Here is an 18,368-nt window from a genome sequence, read left to right on the forward strand (position 1 = left end):
TTCTTCATGTTTCTTTCTGGGCTGCTGCCTACTATGCCTAGCTCTAGAACTGGTTCTGGGACAAAGGACTATCTATATAAACAGATCAAGATAGAGATGAAAAGGATTTCAATATGGAAAATGTGGGAAGAACAGTGGTCCATTCCATTTTAACGATCTTTATTGTAAGGTAACATTGGCAATATTGCTTGTGTGGGAGTTAAATTTCATGTCAGTTTGGGAGACAAAAAGAAGGTAATACAAGGTCATGATGAGAGGGCAGAGAGAAAGAAAGAGAAAGGAGGAGAAAGAAGAGAAAAGAATACACAGAGAAGAGGTATCCAAACTTCATCCTGGCCACATGGAGCAAAAGTATGATTGTGGCAGCATCTTACATATTCCACTGGCAATTTCCTCCTCAACCTCATGCATCAGAAGACTGGAGAAGTAAAAGCTAAAAGGGACAAGGTACAAAGTATAAAACTGTGAGAGTTTTTTTTTCTGTTCTGTCTTTCCTTTTTTAAAAAAAAACTTGTGTACACTTACTTGTTCAGGGGGCTGAAGGGCATAGCGAGAGAAATCAACTTAGTGATTTAATCCCCTTTTCCTTAAGACAGAGAGCACCAACATACATTTTAAAGAATTCTTCTTGTATTCTATTAAAAACTGCATTTTATTAGTCTAACTTTATTTCTCTTAAACATCTTTTGTTGATCCTCTCCTTTGCATTTCCTTATTTCAATATGATCACAGCATAATGGTGTGTTTGGTTTTGGGAACAGATCTGGGATCCACACAAAGAAGTATCACTTTTCCTAAAGAAGGATTGGGATTCCATTCCCCTAGACCAATGTTAGAAAGTTTAATCTCTTCAAATGAAGGCATAATTATAAGATATATATATATATATATATATATATATATATAATTACATATATGAAACTACAATTCCAAAATTCAGTATCAATATCAATTGATTCTGCTTCATCAGACTATCAGGCTAACAGTACCTCATATTATACCAGGTTGGGCAGAATAACATAAGACAGACAGAGGAAAACTAGTCCCAATCATAAAGAGGTCCTCAAGCCTTTTAAATAGGGGGCCACTTCACTGTCCCTCAGATTGTTGGAGGGCCAGACTATAGTAAAAACAAAAACTTTGTTTTGTGGGCCTTTAAATAAAGAAACTTCATAGCCCTGGGTCAGGGGGATAAACGTCCTCAGCTGCTGCATCTGGCCCGCAGGCTGTAGTTTGAGGATCCCTGAATAGGCCTTCAATGTTGTTTAGTCATGTACAACTCTTCATGACACTATTTGGGTTTTTATTGGCAAAAATGCTAGAGTGATTTGCCATTTTCCTTCTCAAACTCAGATGAGGAAACTGGAGCAAATGGGATTAAATAACTTGCTCAGGTCACATGGCTAGGAAATATATGAAGCTACATTTGAACTCAGGATGGTTCTTCCTAACTTCTGGACAAAATCTTCCTATCAACTGTACCACCTAGCTGTGTGGCTAATAAATAGAAAGATAGATAACACCAGACACAAATTACTATCATGGACACACTTAGCAAATTCTCCTTCATTTAAATCAATTCACTTGCACATTATGGCATGACATAATGTTCTTGATGTCGTGGTCATCTTCAAGAATAAAGGATAAACAATAACAATGTATAAATCTCCAGGGTAGCTAACAGGTCTCAAAACCATTGGTGAATTAAAAGGATGTCTACTTCAAACATGTGAAGACTTTCCTAGGTAGAATGGCCAAAGGAGAATAATTTGTTTCAACCTCCACAAAGCTAAAGCTTGGTCAGAAATCAAAAAGCACCAAAGTCATTCATTACATCTTGGACCATTACCAGTTGTCTTGACTTTTGTCTTGCCAATGAACTTTGATGATTAGAAAATAAAGTAAGATTTATGACTCTGTACAACTCCGCCTTACTCAAATCCAATTCACTGGAGAGTAAAGACATAGCCCCATGATGTCATTGGTCTTTTTTGAAATAAAGAACAAATAAGAAACAACAGATAAATCTCCAAATAATAGTATAAAAGTAGTATTAAAATGGTCCTCAGAGTCACAAGACTAACATTAAAAGGATATAACTCATCTAATCACTCATAATCTCTAATCAGTCACACATAATGCACATGTTATTTCCCCTACTAGAATGTAAGCTTCTTAAGGGTAAGGAAAGTTTTGTTTTTGTCTGTATTTTCAGGACCAAGCATACTCCCTAGCATATAGTAGACAGAATATAGCTTTGAGGTGCAAAAAGCAATCCAATTCTCTATTCCCTAACACCTGCAGAAATCACAACAGGAATACAGTATCCTTTACATTCTGTTTTCATTGTTTCCAATTGTTCTCTTTTTTAACCCACCTCTTGCCTTGATTCTTTAATCCATCATAAGAAGTCACCATTTAAAAATTATTTTAAAATATTTATTTGATTTGTTTTGTTTTTATGTCCTTTCCTTATATAATTCCTTACTTTCCCCTGTCCAATAATCCAAGAAAGAATTTTTTTAAAATAAAGAGGAAAAAACCAACTGAGCAGAATTAACACATCCTAAGGTATGAAAGGGGGAGATGTTGATTGTGATAGATGGCTGAATGGGATATGAAATATGATCCGATTTTCTGAAACTATGTGAAATTGCACTTGCTTCCCAATTCTTTGTATATTTGAAAAGCTGTGATGGGAAAAACAGAAGACATTGTGAATAGAATTGATATAACTCCCCAACTGTCTCCCCCTACCGTTTAACATTTAATTAGCTAGCAAAGGTCTGGAAAAGATCTGAGTGGGTTAGAATTGAAGTACTAAATTCTATATTATAATGGGATTTATAAAGCAAATGTGCAGACTGATTAAGTAAATCCTTTCTACTAAACCTGACATTTCTTTAGCTCCCCAGGAATTTTTGCTAATGAAATCTGTATATAAAGTATATTTCTAGAAATCTGAAATTTGATACTTTTTTGTTCTTACATCAGAATTGGTGGACTACATAATCTGCATACTAAGATATGCTTAGGTTTTGCTTTATTATAACTTTATTTTTAGAAAGTACTTTCATCATACTACTATGAGGTAAGTAGCAGAAGCATTATTATCCACTTATTCCAGTGTGTACTTTTTTATTTCCAATTTGCATATCCTGAAAGACATTTCACATATATAGTTTATAATTAATCCTCAAAAAGTATAAGTTTTCTCCTTTTCCAAATGGGTCTGTGTCTATCTCTGTCTCTCTGTCTCTCTCTCTCTTTTCTTTGTTTCACATTTATATTTATGTAATATATTTCCTCAGCAGAATGTAAACACTTTGAAGGAAGTGATATTTTCAGTTGTTTCCTTGTATACTTGGCATAATCTTTGCAGATAGCAGGCATGTAATAAATGAGAATTTTTAATCACATTTTTAAAATATCACAGGACTCTAAGTATTCTGAGAAAATCAACTCAGGAATAACATTTGGCATCACACCCAAGTAGGAGACATTTTGAATCCCCCCTTTGCCATGTAAGCTAACTATTGAGAAAAGCAAATTTCCCTTTCAAAAAAGTCTTTGGGTAAATGATATGTTTCAGAAATGGAAATGCCCTACATGTCTGTAATCTGCATAGATAACTAGATGTTTTGTAGATAAGAACTACCACAATCTAATTTGACATCTTTGAATTAAGTTGAGCCCATTTCAAAATTAATTTAAAACCAAATTAACTTTTAACAAGATCATGTCTTATATTCCACTTTCCTCTCACATCCTGCTTGGACATTTTTATCTTTGAGCCTATCAGGGAAATAGTATGGTAAAGTGAAAAAAACACTGAACTTGCTGAGTAGCAAAGTCCAGTTTTTTGACCTTGGGCAAGTCAGGTGGCAAAGAATTGGAAAATGAGTAGATGCTCATCAATTGAAGAATGGTTGAAAAAGTTTTGATATATGAAAGTAATAGAATATAATTATTCTATAAAAAATGATGACCTGGCTGATTTTAAGAAGGTCTGGAAAGATTTACATGATCTGATACTGAATGAAGCTAGCAAAATCAGGAAAACATTGTACATAGCAAGAGCAAGATTATATAATGATCAACTATGATAGATTTGATTCTTCTAAGTGGTTTAGTGATACAAGGCAATTCCAATAAATTTTTAATGGAAAATGCCATCTGCATCCAGAGAGAGAACTATGGAGACTGAATGTAGATCAATACATACTATTTTCATCTTTTTTTTTTCTTTCTTGCAATTTTTCCCTATTCTGATTTTTTTCTCTGATTTCTTCTCTCTTTTACATATGGAAATGTGTTTTAAAAATGAATATACATGTATAACAAAAATTTTTTTACATGTAACTGGGGAAAATAATAATAAAAATAAAATAAATAAATAAATAAAATCTCTTCTTAAAAAAAAAGCCAGCCTACTTCTAGAGGTCTTGGGATTTTCACTCATGACATGAAAAAATTGGTTTAAATAATCTCTAAAGTATTAACATGCTATATTTACCCTAGACTAAACCTGTGGAAGTATGGTTTTATGATTTTCTTGTTTTAATTTAACTTTGAGTCATTTTGTTCAAAATGAGTCATTAAAATAAGCATGGAACATCCCAAATATAAAGATAGTGACGGAAATAAGACAGATCTGCAAGTTTCATTTTACTAAGTTGGGGGAAGGGTGGTGGAAATATGGAACAAGACACTGAAATGGGTCAGCTGCTGCTCACCCAGCAAACCCAGAAATTTTATCTTGGTTTTATTTTAAGAAACTGTTAAACCAGTTCTTATTTTTATGGTCCACTCAGTATAGCCCATTACTATACAAGGTGATTATGGATTGTCTGTGGGTTGTCAGGTTGAGTCATTTGTTTCTTATATGACAACTCCCATCTGTAAAATGGGTTTATTGGTCTTTTTTTCAGTTACTGATGACACATTTGACAAACTGGAAAGAGCACTAGAATTTGATGTCAGAGGAGCTGGGCTTTGATGATTGTACCTTAGATGACCTTGGCTATCACATTTCTAGGAACCAATTTCCTTAGCTGTAAAATGAAGTTAGACTAGCTAACTAATACCTCACATCTCTTCCATCTTGAACTTCTAAAAAAAAAAATTCTTTTTCTATAATCACAGGGGCATTATATAAAATTATGCAGCAATATCTTTCCCTTTCTCAGAAGATGGGAAAAAACTCTTTAGATGATGAAAATTTCAGTTTGAAAGAACATGATAGAGAAATTCTAAGGTAGTTAGGATTAATTTGGAATCGTAGATATAAACATGAATTTTAAAAGATTCTCTCCCATTCTCTTTCTCCCTCCTTCTCTCTGCTCCTCTGTACCTCTCTCTGTCTCTGTCTCTGTCTCTCTGTCTCTCTGTCTCTCTGTCTCTGTCTCTATCTATCTCTCTGTCTATGTGTGTGTGTGTGTTTCTCATACACACACACACACACACACACACACACACCCTTGGCAAATTAATTTTCTTCCAGCACTACTTCTTTCAAGGATTTATTGAGCACTTACTATGTACTTAGCATTATTTTAGGCTTTGTGCAACTTGTACAACTATGTCCTAAAGTTCTTTATAGGGGACATAGGACAGCTAGGTGGTACCAGGGATAGAGAGTCAGGCTGGTCATCAGAAAGATCTGAGTTCAAATCTTGCCTCAAACACTTACTAGTTGTGAGATACTAAACAAGTAATTTATTTCTGACTCATTTTCCTCCTCTAGAAAAGGAGTTGGAGAAAGAAATGGCAAATCAAAAAAAAAAAAAAACCAAATAGTTAAAAACAGCTGAAAAAATCACTGAATAACAACTTCCTGACTCTAGACTCAGTGCTCTAGCCACTGTACTATCTAGCTGCCTCTCACTCTAAAACTAAAATCCTCTCTTTTAGTAATATTTACAAACCCAGGCTAATTATTTATCAAGAATTTCTATTCAAAAGCTAACAACCAAGGAGCTAATTTTAAAATTTCATGTGTTAAAGAATCATATAGTTGTTAGGTTATTTAAATGGCATGATATTGGAACTGAGTGAATAGATTTTTAGATCCAGGGAATTTTTTTCTCTTGAATATGTGTATAAAAAAAATTAAATATGGCCACTGGAAAAAAAAATAAAGTTATTCACTGAAAAATAAAATGTCATAAAATAAAATGCAAAGCAGCATAATAATAAAGACCCAGAGTCAGTCTAGAAGACCCAAGTTCAAGTTCAAGTCCTGACATAGACTGTGTAATTACAGACAAATCACTTAACCTCTCAGTGCTCAAAGCAATTATTTAAGACTATAACCTATAAAACAGTTGCTGCTCTTCATAGATAAAATAATTTTCATTAGCCAGAGTTTCTTATATCAATGAAATCACAAACACAATTCCTGACACAAAATAAGCATGTAATAATTATTTTTCATTAACATGGCACATGTGGTTGATAGGTATTTTGAATCCAAAAGAATGAACGTAATTCCTGGAAAACATTCTTTGATAGCAACAGGGTCCCCAAACAGGAAGAAGTCTTAACTAAATAACCAGAGGAGGAATTTTATCTTTATCATCAGTAGAATGATATGAAACAGCAAAGAAAAACGACAGGCCAGAGAAGCCCCAGCTGTAATTGAGGAGATAGAACTATATCATCTACTATATAGAAATCCCAACCCAACCTGGCTCAGACTTGTGGGAGGAGATCAGAAATTCCTGCTTGCTGAGTAGTCATCACCAATGAAATTTGGAGAAAGCAACATGTACTTTAAAGCAGATCTGCCAAACTCCTCTGAACACACTAATGATGTATTTGTGGGAGGGATGCAAATGTGCTCAGCCTTAGATGTCTTTTTTTTTCATAGAGGTTTCTTTCTAAGCTTCCAAACTACTAATAGCAAGGAATGTTTCAATAGAGCTTCGCTGTAAACTCTCGTTCCCTAATGTGGGGAAGACTCAGTAATTAAAAAGCAAAGCACAGAAAAGCTTCTGCCCCAAAGGGCTGGGGATATTTTTCCTAACACATAGGACAATCTATTTTCTAGAATAAATAGGGAAAGCCCCATGTCCCTTATCAGTGTTGCAATTTCAATTCCATCTGAACCACCAGGAACCAGAAAGATCATACCCTACACTGAATGAAATGAATGTGAATGAAAGAGCTTATTTCCTTTTCATGGCATCCAAACTATGTTTCTGGAGCTAGAAAGTAACCCTGGCCAGGTAGAGCTCAAAAGCCCCTTGGTTTCATTAAATCCTGGCATAGTCTCTTCAAAGTATTCAGTCTCTGAGAACTGAGGTCTCTCTTCCCTGAGAATAGACATGAGACTCTTGGCAAAGTCCCTTTGATAAAGATTTGTTGTAGGATAAGATTTTTTTCTTAGTATGGGCTTTCCTGGAGTGATCACCAGTGGGCAGAATGGTTTTAGAATTTCATTTCTTCTTTACATGCACAAATATGTTATGGGGCTTTGGAGAGGCTTTATAGGTTGTTATGTTAAATTTAGATGGTCATACCCTAAAAAAAAAAAAAACCAGGATTGTTTCCATTATCATTCAAATGTAATATTTTTTAAAAAAATGACCATTTCATAATGTTACAGTTAGAAATGAAAAATACCTTTAAAATTACCTGTTGTTTTTCAGTCATTTTTTTAGTCCTGTCTGACTCTTCATGACCTCATTTTGGGGGTTTCTTGACAAAGATTGCCATTTCCTTCTCCATAAAAATTAACTAGTTCCACTCATTTTGTAGATGAAGAAACTGAAGCCCAGAAAAGTTTTGAGAAAATCACATTGATTTTTATTGGTAGAACTGGGACTAGGAGCCAGATCTTACATCATGTCATGTTTTGGAGGGTTTTTTTGGTTTTTTGTTTTTGGGGTTTTTTTGCTGAGGCAATTAGGGTTAAGTGACTTGATCAGGGTCACACAGCTAGGAAATGTTAAGTGTTTGAGACCAGATTTGAACTCAGGTCCTCCTGACTTCAGGGCTGTGCTCTATCTACTGCATCACCTAGCTGCCCCCACATGTTCTTTTTACCACCCTAGGCTTTGTTCAGAAAGTGGGACAAAAAGAAATGTTCACAAAATGTCAGAATAGAAAAGTCTTCAGACATTATGTAAATTGTCAACTCCTCAAGGACAGAGACTTTCTTTTGTATCCCTAGAACTTAACACAGTGCCTGGCATCCAGCAGGCACTTAATAAATGCTTACTTGATAAATGTGGAAATATGTTTAGAAGAACTGCATATGTTTAACAAATATTGGATTGTTTGAATGCTTTCTAGCATGTTCTCTCTTTCCTCTCCTCTCACTTCTATCTGCTCCCCCAAAGCCCTCACTCTAAATCTTCCAAAATTGTTCAGTAAGCAAAGGAATAGTGTCCTGAAACAGAAACATTGCACAGCCAACAAGGACTATACTTTATGGCAGAAATATAGAAACAAGAATATCATCTTCATTTAGTTTCCATTCTTGAATATTTCTCACTTGTATTTTTTTAAGGAAAATATCAAGAGAAAAAAATGTTTTCCTTGAATAATACATTATCTAACCCAACCGTTTAACACAACTGAACTCACTCCTCCAAATGGCCAAAAGAAATTTCTCAAACAAGATTCCATATTGTTCTTGTCACAGCAGACATGGACATTAGCCAAAGGAACAGTTATAGCTGCCTGACACTTCTTAGGAAAGAAATAGCAGAGCTATATACGTAGTTTTCCTCTGCCTACAATTTCATTGCTTCTTAACCACCCATCCTCCTTATCTATGATGCATCTCTAGTTGTCCTGTTCTAGAAAAACAGGGCTGGCCATAAAGGAACCTGTAACCCTGTGACTCAATGAGCAGCAGCAGCAGTGGCAGCAACTACAAAACTCTTGTTTCCCTGGATTAAAGGTTAAAACTGGAAAGTTTAAAGAAATTTAAGTCATATTTCTCTTCCTGTATTTCTCTCAGAAATGAACAAAATGTTAGCAGCTTTTTTTTTTTTGGCAGAACCTTTTTGGGATTTCAAAGAATTAAATAAACATTGACTACATATTATGGATAAGGTACTTTGGAGGACTGAAAGAAGTATAAAACATGATCATGTCTTAGTCTCAATTTGTTTATTTGAAAAATACAATTAATAGCACTCCCTCACAAGGTAGTTATAAAAAGTCAGAGTAGGTAAGATATATAAATCACTTATCAAACCTTCAAATGCTACATAAATGTCAATTATTACTATTATTATTCCAAAATTACCAAAGGAAAAAAAGAAGGAAATAATGGAGGCAGCACTGGGAAGAATATCAGGACAAAAGATTCAGGTTCTAGTTTCAGCTCTATCAATAATGATCTAGTCTCAGGAGCATTAAATAATTCTTTAGGTTCCTAATCTGTAAAATAAAGGATTTGTACTGACAATAATAACTATCTAATAGATAAATAAATAACTAATATTTATTTTATAGTACCTGAAAGTTTTCAAATCACTTTATGTATGTTATCTCATTTAATCATCCTAATAATTCTAGGAGATAATTACTATTAATATATCTATCTTTTTTGTTTCTGTTCAGTTGTTTCAATCATGTCCAACTCTTCGTGACCCCCATTTGGAGTTTTCTTGGCAAAAATACTAGAGCGGTTTGCCATTTCCTTCTCTAGCTCAGGAAAAACCTGAAGCCAGCTTAAGGGACTTGTCCAATACATCTAGTAAATGTCTGAGGTTAGATTGGGATTCCCTCTCCCTCCCTCTCTCTCTCTTTCTTGCCCTCCTTCTCCTCCAAACCAACATTTCTGTATCTATAGCTATATATTTCAGTTATAAATACCAGAACCTTAGGTCTCTTTAATTAATGAGAACTTTCTAGCTTTTCCATCTGTGGATATAAGCATTGTATATGTTATCCTGACTCTCTATGCTGGCTACTTGCCTTTTTTTTTTCCTTTTTCTTTTCTTTGTTATTTCTCTCTCCTCTTCTAAATCTTTAGGAATAAGAAACTTCTTTTATAGAAAGAAAATAAATTAAAACATTAATATGGCAAGATTACCCATCATGTATAAATAATATAAATAAAGCCAAGTGTATGAAAGTATGGGTTTTATATAATACCCTGAGATGTCGGCATCTTTGCAAAATATCTGGTAAAAATAGCCTGCATAAATGCAGAAAAATGAATGTAAATAGGATAAGTAAGCAAGTAATAACAATATAGAAAAAAAGAAAGAAATCAAGAAATTACTTTAAATAGGACAGTTGATTATGAGATTTAAACTGAATTTAAATTAAATTGAAATTGAAATTTCATGATCTATAAAATTGGTGACTCCTAAGCAGTTTCAAAATATGTTTTTATTAGTAGTGAGTGAAATGGGAAACTGAGGACTTCTCAGAATAATAACTTTTGGTAGTTCAAGACTCAGCACCAGGGATCTATTTAATGATTAAGACTCTGGAAAGAAGAGCAAAGATTTACTTTTCCAGCAGAAAATACTTGGGGTAACCCGTTGACCTTTATTGAACTGCTTGGAGAAGAACCTGACTAATTTATTTAATGGCCTAGAGATATTAGAGAAGCCTCCAAACTAGCTATCTCTATTTGTTGATTGAGAAAGCCTGAGGTAAACTTAGTCTCCTTAGTTATTTTATAAACCTTTAACCCCTTGGCTTAATTGATTACTTACCTCTAAATAAATCTTCATATTGTAAGGGCTGATGTGGTTTCTCATAAAATCATTAACTAAGGAAGACTGAACCTATAACCTAAATTTTAGTTTATGAGGGTCTGATGGATTTGGGAAAAATGAAATTCTTTGTACAAACATTACAATGGAGTGCCAGTATCAGCTCAAGCAAGCATTTGCAAACATTGTAACAAGCTGACCACAGTAAACTTAGGCAAACACATTTGCAATGAGTTAACTATATTGGCTTGACTAGAATTTAGCAAACCTTTGCTACTTCCACTTGAGCAGGCAGTGAAAATTAACCAGATAAGAAGAGGGAAATCACAGGTTCCCATGGTTTTTTAAATTGTTTTAAATTTTAATTTTAAATTTTAATTATTTTAAACTATTTAAATCATCTCTTTGCTTTGTAAAATTGACCTCCTCGACTTCCGGTTAAGATGGCGGAGAGGAGGCTCACAGTTGCATAAGCTCCGCGCTTTCTCTCACTATCCACTTCATTACAAGCCTCTGAATCAATGCTTGACTGAAAAAAACCCACAAATAGTTACCAAGAGAAGCCATCCTTGAGATCCGCCAAGAAAGGTCTGTCTTTACTGGAGGGCTGGGGCGGTTTTAGATCGGGCGCAGGCGGCGGGCAGCGGCAGTGAGAGCACGGGAGCAGAGCTGAGAGGGGGTGGGGAGTGATCGTAGCCGTCTCTGCGGGGAGAGCTTCGCTACAGGTTTGGAACCTGCAGCAAGTCAACAGCCCAGCAGAGAAGCTAAAAACACCGGGGCTGAAGAATACAACCGCAAACAGCTGGAGTCTCTCAGGACCTGGCTGCCCCCCCCTTCCTCCCCCTCAGTGACTCAGCACGCTCTGGGATCTCAGAGCGCAGGCGCAGCACAGTCCTGCTAGTGCCTCACTGCTGCCCCCTGCAGTCTGTAGAGGAAGCTCGATAACACACCCAGCCCCCCCCCCCCCCAAAGAAAGACTCCAGTTTTTTCTGTTTTTCTTTGGTAGTTTGTCTCTGATTAATAGACAGAATGAGCAAGAAGCTGAAGAGGACTTTAACCCTTGACAGCTTCTATACAGATAGAGAGCAGACTTTAAATCCTGAGGAGACTAAAAACAGGCAGTCCCCAGGTGATTCCCCAAAGGAGGAGATCGTCTGTTCCTCAGCACAGATGAACCTCATAGAAGTGATTAAAAAGGCTCTCACAAGGGAGCTAGAAGAAAAATGGGGAAAGCAGAGCGAGGCTTGGCAAAAGGAGAGGGAAGCTTGGGAAAAGGAGAGGGAGGCTTGGCAAAAGAGCCTGGAGAAAGTTAAAGAGAGAGTGGATAAAGAAGTAAAATCCTTGAAAAATAGGATTAGTGAACTGGAAACAGAAAACAGCTCTCTAAAAAACAAAATTGGCGAAATGGAAAAAAATTCCACAGAACAAAAGAACTCAATTGGACAATTAGAAAAAGATTTTAAAAAAGTGAGTGAAGAGAATACTTCACTGAAAATCAGAATTGAACAAGTGGAATTGAATGACTCGAGGAGACAAGAAGAATCAGTCAAGCAAATCCAAAAAAATCAAACAATGGAGAAAAATGTGAAATCCCTTCTGGGGAAGACAACAGACCTAGAAAACAGATCCAGGAGAGACAATCTGAGAATCATTGGACTCCCAGAAAAACATGATGAAAAAAAGAGCCTGGACACTGTCTTCCAGGAAATTATCAAAGAGAACTGCCCAGAAGTCATAGGAACAGAGGAAAAAATAAACATTGAAAGGATTCATCGATCACCCACTGAAAGGGATCCTAAAATCAAAACACCAAGGAATATAGTGGCCAAATGCCAGAACCCTCAGATGAAAGAAAAAATATTGCAAGCGGCTAGAAAAACCCAATTCAAGTATCAAGGAGCCACAATAAGGATCACCCAGGATCTGGCAGCATCCACATTAAAAGATCGAAGGGCCTGGAATATGATATTCCGAAAGGCTAAGGAACTTGGTATGCAACCAAAAATAACTTACCCAGCGAGAATGAGCATCTTTTTCCAGGGAAGAAGATGGACATTCAACGAAGTAAGCGAATTTCATCTATTTCTGATGAAAAAACCAGAACTTAACAAAAAGTTTGATCTACAAATATAGAACTCAAGAGAAATCTAAAAAGGTAAAGATTAATCTTGGGAACTATATTTTGACTATATAGATGTATAAAGAATACATGTATACCTTGTTCTAGAAATTGATGTGGAAAGGACATTGTACCAGAAAAAGGGTAAAGTGGGGGTAGTACATCTCATGAAGAGGCATAGGAAACCTATTATATCTGAGAGAAAGAATGGAGGGGGATGAATATAGTGTGTATCTTACTGCCTTCAGAATTGGTTTTAAGTGAAAAATCTTAAGACATATTCAATCTATGGTGAAACTTCTCCCATCTCATTGAAAAGTGAGAAGGGAAAAGTGGAAAGGGAAGGAATAAGCTAAGCGGAAGGGAATACGGGAACTGGGAGGGAAAGGGGTAAGATGGGGGAGGAACTCTAAGGCGGGGGGAGGGACACTAAAAAGGGAGGGCTGTGAGAAGCAAGGGGTGCTCACAAGCTTAATACTTGGAAGGGGGGGAAAGGGGAAAGAAGGGAGGAAAGCATAAACCGGGGTTAACAAGATGGCAAGTAATACAGAATTGGTCATTCTAACCATAAACGTGAACGGGGTAAACTCCCCCATAAAGAGGAAGCGGTTAGCAGAATGGATTAAAAGCCAGAATCCTACAATATGTTGTTTACAGGAAACACACCTGAAGCGGGGAGATACATGCAGGTTAAAGGTAAAAGGTTGGAGCAAAATCTACTATGCTTCAGGTGAAGTCAAAAAAGCAGGGGTAGCCATCCTGATCTCAGATCAAGCTAAAGCAAAAATTGACCTAATTAAAAGAGATAAGGAAGGACACTATATCTTGCTAAAGGGCAGCATGGATAATGAAGCACTATCTATATTAAACATATATGCACCAAGTGGGGTAGCATCTAAATTCTTAAAAGAGAAACTAAGAGAGCTGCAAGAAGAAATAGACAGTAAAACTATAATAGTGGGAGATCTTAACCTTGCACTCTCAGAATTAGATAAATCAAACCAGAAAATAAATAAGAAAGAAGTCAAAGAGGTAAACAGAATACTAGAAAAGCTAGATATGATAGATCTCTGGAGAAAATGTAATGGAGACAGAAAGGAATACACTTTCTTTTCAGCAGTTCATGGAACCTATACAAAAATTGACCATATATTAGGACATAAAAACCTCAAACTCAAATGTAGTAAGGCAGAAATAGTAAATGCATCCTTTTCAGACCACGATGCAATGAAAATTACATTCAACAAAAAAGCAGGGGGAAGTAGACCAAAAAATAATTGGAAACTAAATAATCTCATACTAAAGAATGATTGGGTAAAACAGCAAATCATAGACATAATTAATAACTTCACCCAAGAAAACGATAATAATGAGACATCATACCAAAATGTATGGGATGCAGCCAAAGCGGTAATAAGGGGAAATTTCATATCTCTAGAGGCCTATTTGTATAAAATAGAGAAAGAGAAGGTCAATGAATTGGGTTTGCAATTAAAAATGCTAGAAAAGGAACAAATTAAAAACCCCCAGTCAAACACTAAACTTGAAATTCTAAAAGTAAAAGGTGAGATCAATAAAATTGAAAGTAAAAAAACTATTGAATTGATTAATAAAACTAAGAGTTGGTTCTATGAAAAAACCAACAAAATAGACAAACCCTTAGTAAATCTGATTAAAAAAAGGAAAGAGGAAAATCAAATTGTTAGTCTTAAAAATGAAAAGGGAGAACTCACCACTAACAAAGAGGAAATTAGAGCAATAATTAGGAGTTACTTTGCCCAACTTTATGCCAATAAATTCGACAACTTAAATGAAATAGAAAAATACCTCCAAAAATACAGCTTGCCCAAACTAACAGAGGAAGAAGTAAATATCCTAAACAGTCCCATCTCAGAAAAAGAAATAGAACAAACTATCAATCAACTCCCTAAGAAAAAATCCCCAGGACCAGATGGATTTACATGTGAATTCTACCAAACATTTAAAGAACAATTAACTCCAATGTTATATAAACTATTTGAAAAAATAGGGATTGAAGGAGTCCTACCAAACTCCTTTTATGACACAGATATGGTACTGATACCTAAACCAGGTAGGCTGAAAACAGAGAAAGAAAATTATAGACCAATCTCCCTAATGAATATTGATGCTAAAATCTTAAATAAAATATTAGCAAAAAGATTACAGAAAATTGTCACCAGGATAATACACTATGACCAAGTAGGATTTATACCAGGAATGCAGGGATGGTTCAATATTAGGAAAACTATTAGCATAATTGACTATATCAATAACCAAACAAACAAAAACCACATGATCATCTCAATAGATGCAGAAAAAGCATTTGATAAAATCCAACATCCATTCCTAATAAAAACACTTGAGAGCATAGGAATAAATGGACTTTTCCTTAAAATAGTCAGGAGCATATATTTAAAACCATCAGTAAGCATCATATGCAATGGGGAAAAACTGGAACCTTTCCCAGTAAGATCTGGAGTGAAGCAAGGTTGCCCACTATCACCATTATTATTTAATATCGTATTAGAAACACTAGCCTCGGCAATAAGAGTCGAGAAAGATATAAAAGGAATTAGAGTAGGCAATGAGGAAACCAAACTATCACTCTTTGCAGATGATATGATGGTATACCTAGAGAACCCCAGAGATTCTACCAAAAAGCTATTGGAAATAATTCATAATTTTAGCAAAGTAGCTGGCTACAAAATAAATCCCCATAAATCCTCAGCATTTTTATACATCACCAACAAAACCCAACAGCAAGAGATACAAAGAGAAATTCCATTCAGAATAACTGTTGATACCATAAAATATTTGGGAATCTATCTACCAAAGGAAAGTCAGGAATTATATGAGCAAAATTATAAAAAAGTCTCCACACAAATAAAGTCAGACTTAAATAATTGGAAAAATATTAAGTGCTCTTGGATCGGCCGAGCGAACATAATAAAGATGACAATACTCCCTAAACTAATCTATTTATTTAGTGCTATACCAATCAGACTCCCAAGAAAATATTTTATTGATCTAGAAAAAATAACAACAAAATTCATATGGAACAATAAAAAGTCGAGAATCTCAAGGGAATTAATGAAAAAAAAATCAAATGAAGGTGGCCTAGCTGTACCTGATCTAAAATTATATTATAAAGCAGCAGTCACCAAAACCATTTGGTATTGGCTAAGAAATAGATTAGTGGATCAGTGGAAAAGGCTAGGCTCACAAGACAGAATAGTCAATTATAGCAATCTAGTGTTTGACAAACCCAAAGCCCCTAACTTCTGGGAAAAGAATTCATTATTTGATAAAAACTGCTGGGATAATTGGAAATTAGTATGGCAGAAATTAGGCATGGACCCACACTTAACACCATACACCAAGATAAGATCAAAATGGGTCTATGACCTAGGCATAAAGAACGAGATTATAAATAAATTAGAGGAACATAGAATAGTTTATCTCTCAGACTTGTGGAGGAGAAAGAAATTTGTGACCAAAGATGAACTAGAGACCATTACTGATCACAGAATAGAAAATTTCGATTACATCAAATTAAAAAGCCTTTGTACAAATAAAACTAATGCAAACAAGATTAGAAGGGAAGCAACAAACTGGGAAAACATTTTCACAGTTAAAGGTTCTGATAAAGGCCTCATTTCCAAAATATATAGAGAACTGACTCAAATTTATAAGAAATCAAGCCATTCTCCAATTGATAAATGGTCAAAGGATATGAACAGACAATTTTCAGAGGATGAGATTGAAACTATTACCACTCATATGAAAGAGTGTTCCAAATCATTATTGATCAGAGAAATGCAAATTAAGACAACTCTGAGATACCACTACACACCTGTCAGATTGGCTAAGATGACAGGAAAAAATAATGATGAATGTTGGAGGGGATGCGGGAAAACTGGGACACTAATGCATTGTTGGTGGAGTTGTGAACGAATCCAACCATTCTGGAGAGCAATCTGGAATTATGCCCAAAAAATTATCAAAATGTGCATATCCTTTGATCCAGCAGTGTTTCTATTGGGCTTATATCCCAAAGAAATACTAAAGAAGGGAAAGGGACCTGTATGTGCCAAAATGTTTGTAGCAGCCCTGTTTGTAGTGGCTAGAAACTGGAAAATGAATGGATGCCCATCAATTGGAGAATGGCTGGGTAAATTGTGGTATATGAATGTTATGGAATATTATTGTTCTGTAAGAAATGACCAGCAGGATGAATACAGAGAGGCTTGGAGAGACCTACATGAACTGATGCTAAGTGAAATGAGCAGAACCAGGAGATCATTATACACTTCGACAACGATATTGTATGAGGACATATTTTGATGGAAGTGGATTTCTTTGACAAAGAGACCTGAGTTTCAATTGATAAATGACGGACAAAAGCAGCTACACCCAAAGAAAGAACACTGGGAAACGAATGTGAACTATCTGCATTTTTGTTTTTCTTCCCGGATTATTTATACCTTCTGAATCCAATTCTCCCTACGCATCAAGAGAACTATTCGGTTCTGCAAACATATATTGTATCTAGGATATACTGCAACATATCCAACATATAAAGGACTGCTTGCCATCTAGGGGAGGGGGTGGAGGGAGGGAGGGGAAAAAAAATCGGAACAGAAATGAGTGTCAATATAATGTAATTATTAAATAAAAAATTAAAAAAAAAAAATTGACCTCCTCTCTCTGAGAAGCCAGTGAGCTGACTGACTACTTCTCAGGAGATTCTAATAAAGCTTCTGTTCTTCACTTTGAGAAATCTCTGAGTAGTTATTTTGAGTTAGGGATTGCATTGCCATCCCATACAGTAGAATATAGAATGTAATATATTATTAGGATGTAGTAGAATGTTTGATTATTAGCATCTCCAGTGCTGCTCACTGCAAGAGAAGATTGCCTGTTATTTTATACAGCTTAGTGAAGAATGATGTTCCCAACTAAATCAAAATTATAAAAAAACAAGAGCCATGCCCCAATTGATAAGTGATCAAAAGATATGATTTATGCCCAAAGGGCTACTAATTTATGCATATCCTTTGACATAACAACATTACTACTAGGCATGGATACCAAAAGAAATTCAAGGGAAAAAAAAAGTAAAATGACCTATATATACAAAAAATAATCACAGCAGCTCTCTTCTCAGGACAAAAAAAAAAAATAGAATTTGAGAAGATGTTCATCAATTGAAGAATGGCTCAATAAACTATGGTATGTGTTTGTGATGGAATATTATTGTTTTTTAGGAAATGATAAGCAGGATGATCACAGGAAAAAAAAAAAGCTAGAAAGTCCTCCAAGACAAAGTGAAATAAACTGTATATAAAGTAATAGCAATGATCTGCAAAGACCAGCTGTGAATGACTTTGTTATTCTCAACAGTACAATCATATACAGCTGCTCTGAAGAATTTATGATAAAAAAAAATCCTATCCATATCTAGAGAAGGAACTGATTTGATTTGAAGACAGATTGAAGCATTCTGTTTCTCTCTCTCTCTGTTTCTTTTTAAGATAATT

The sequence above is a fragment of the Antechinus flavipes genome, chromosome 3, assembly GCF_016432865.1.
Source record: "Antechinus flavipes isolate AdamAnt ecotype Samford, QLD, Australia chromosome 3, AdamAnt_v2, whole genome shotgun sequence".
In the NCBI taxonomy this organism is placed as follows: Eukaryota; Metazoa; Chordata; class Mammalia; order Dasyuromorphia; family Dasyuridae; genus Antechinus; species Antechinus flavipes.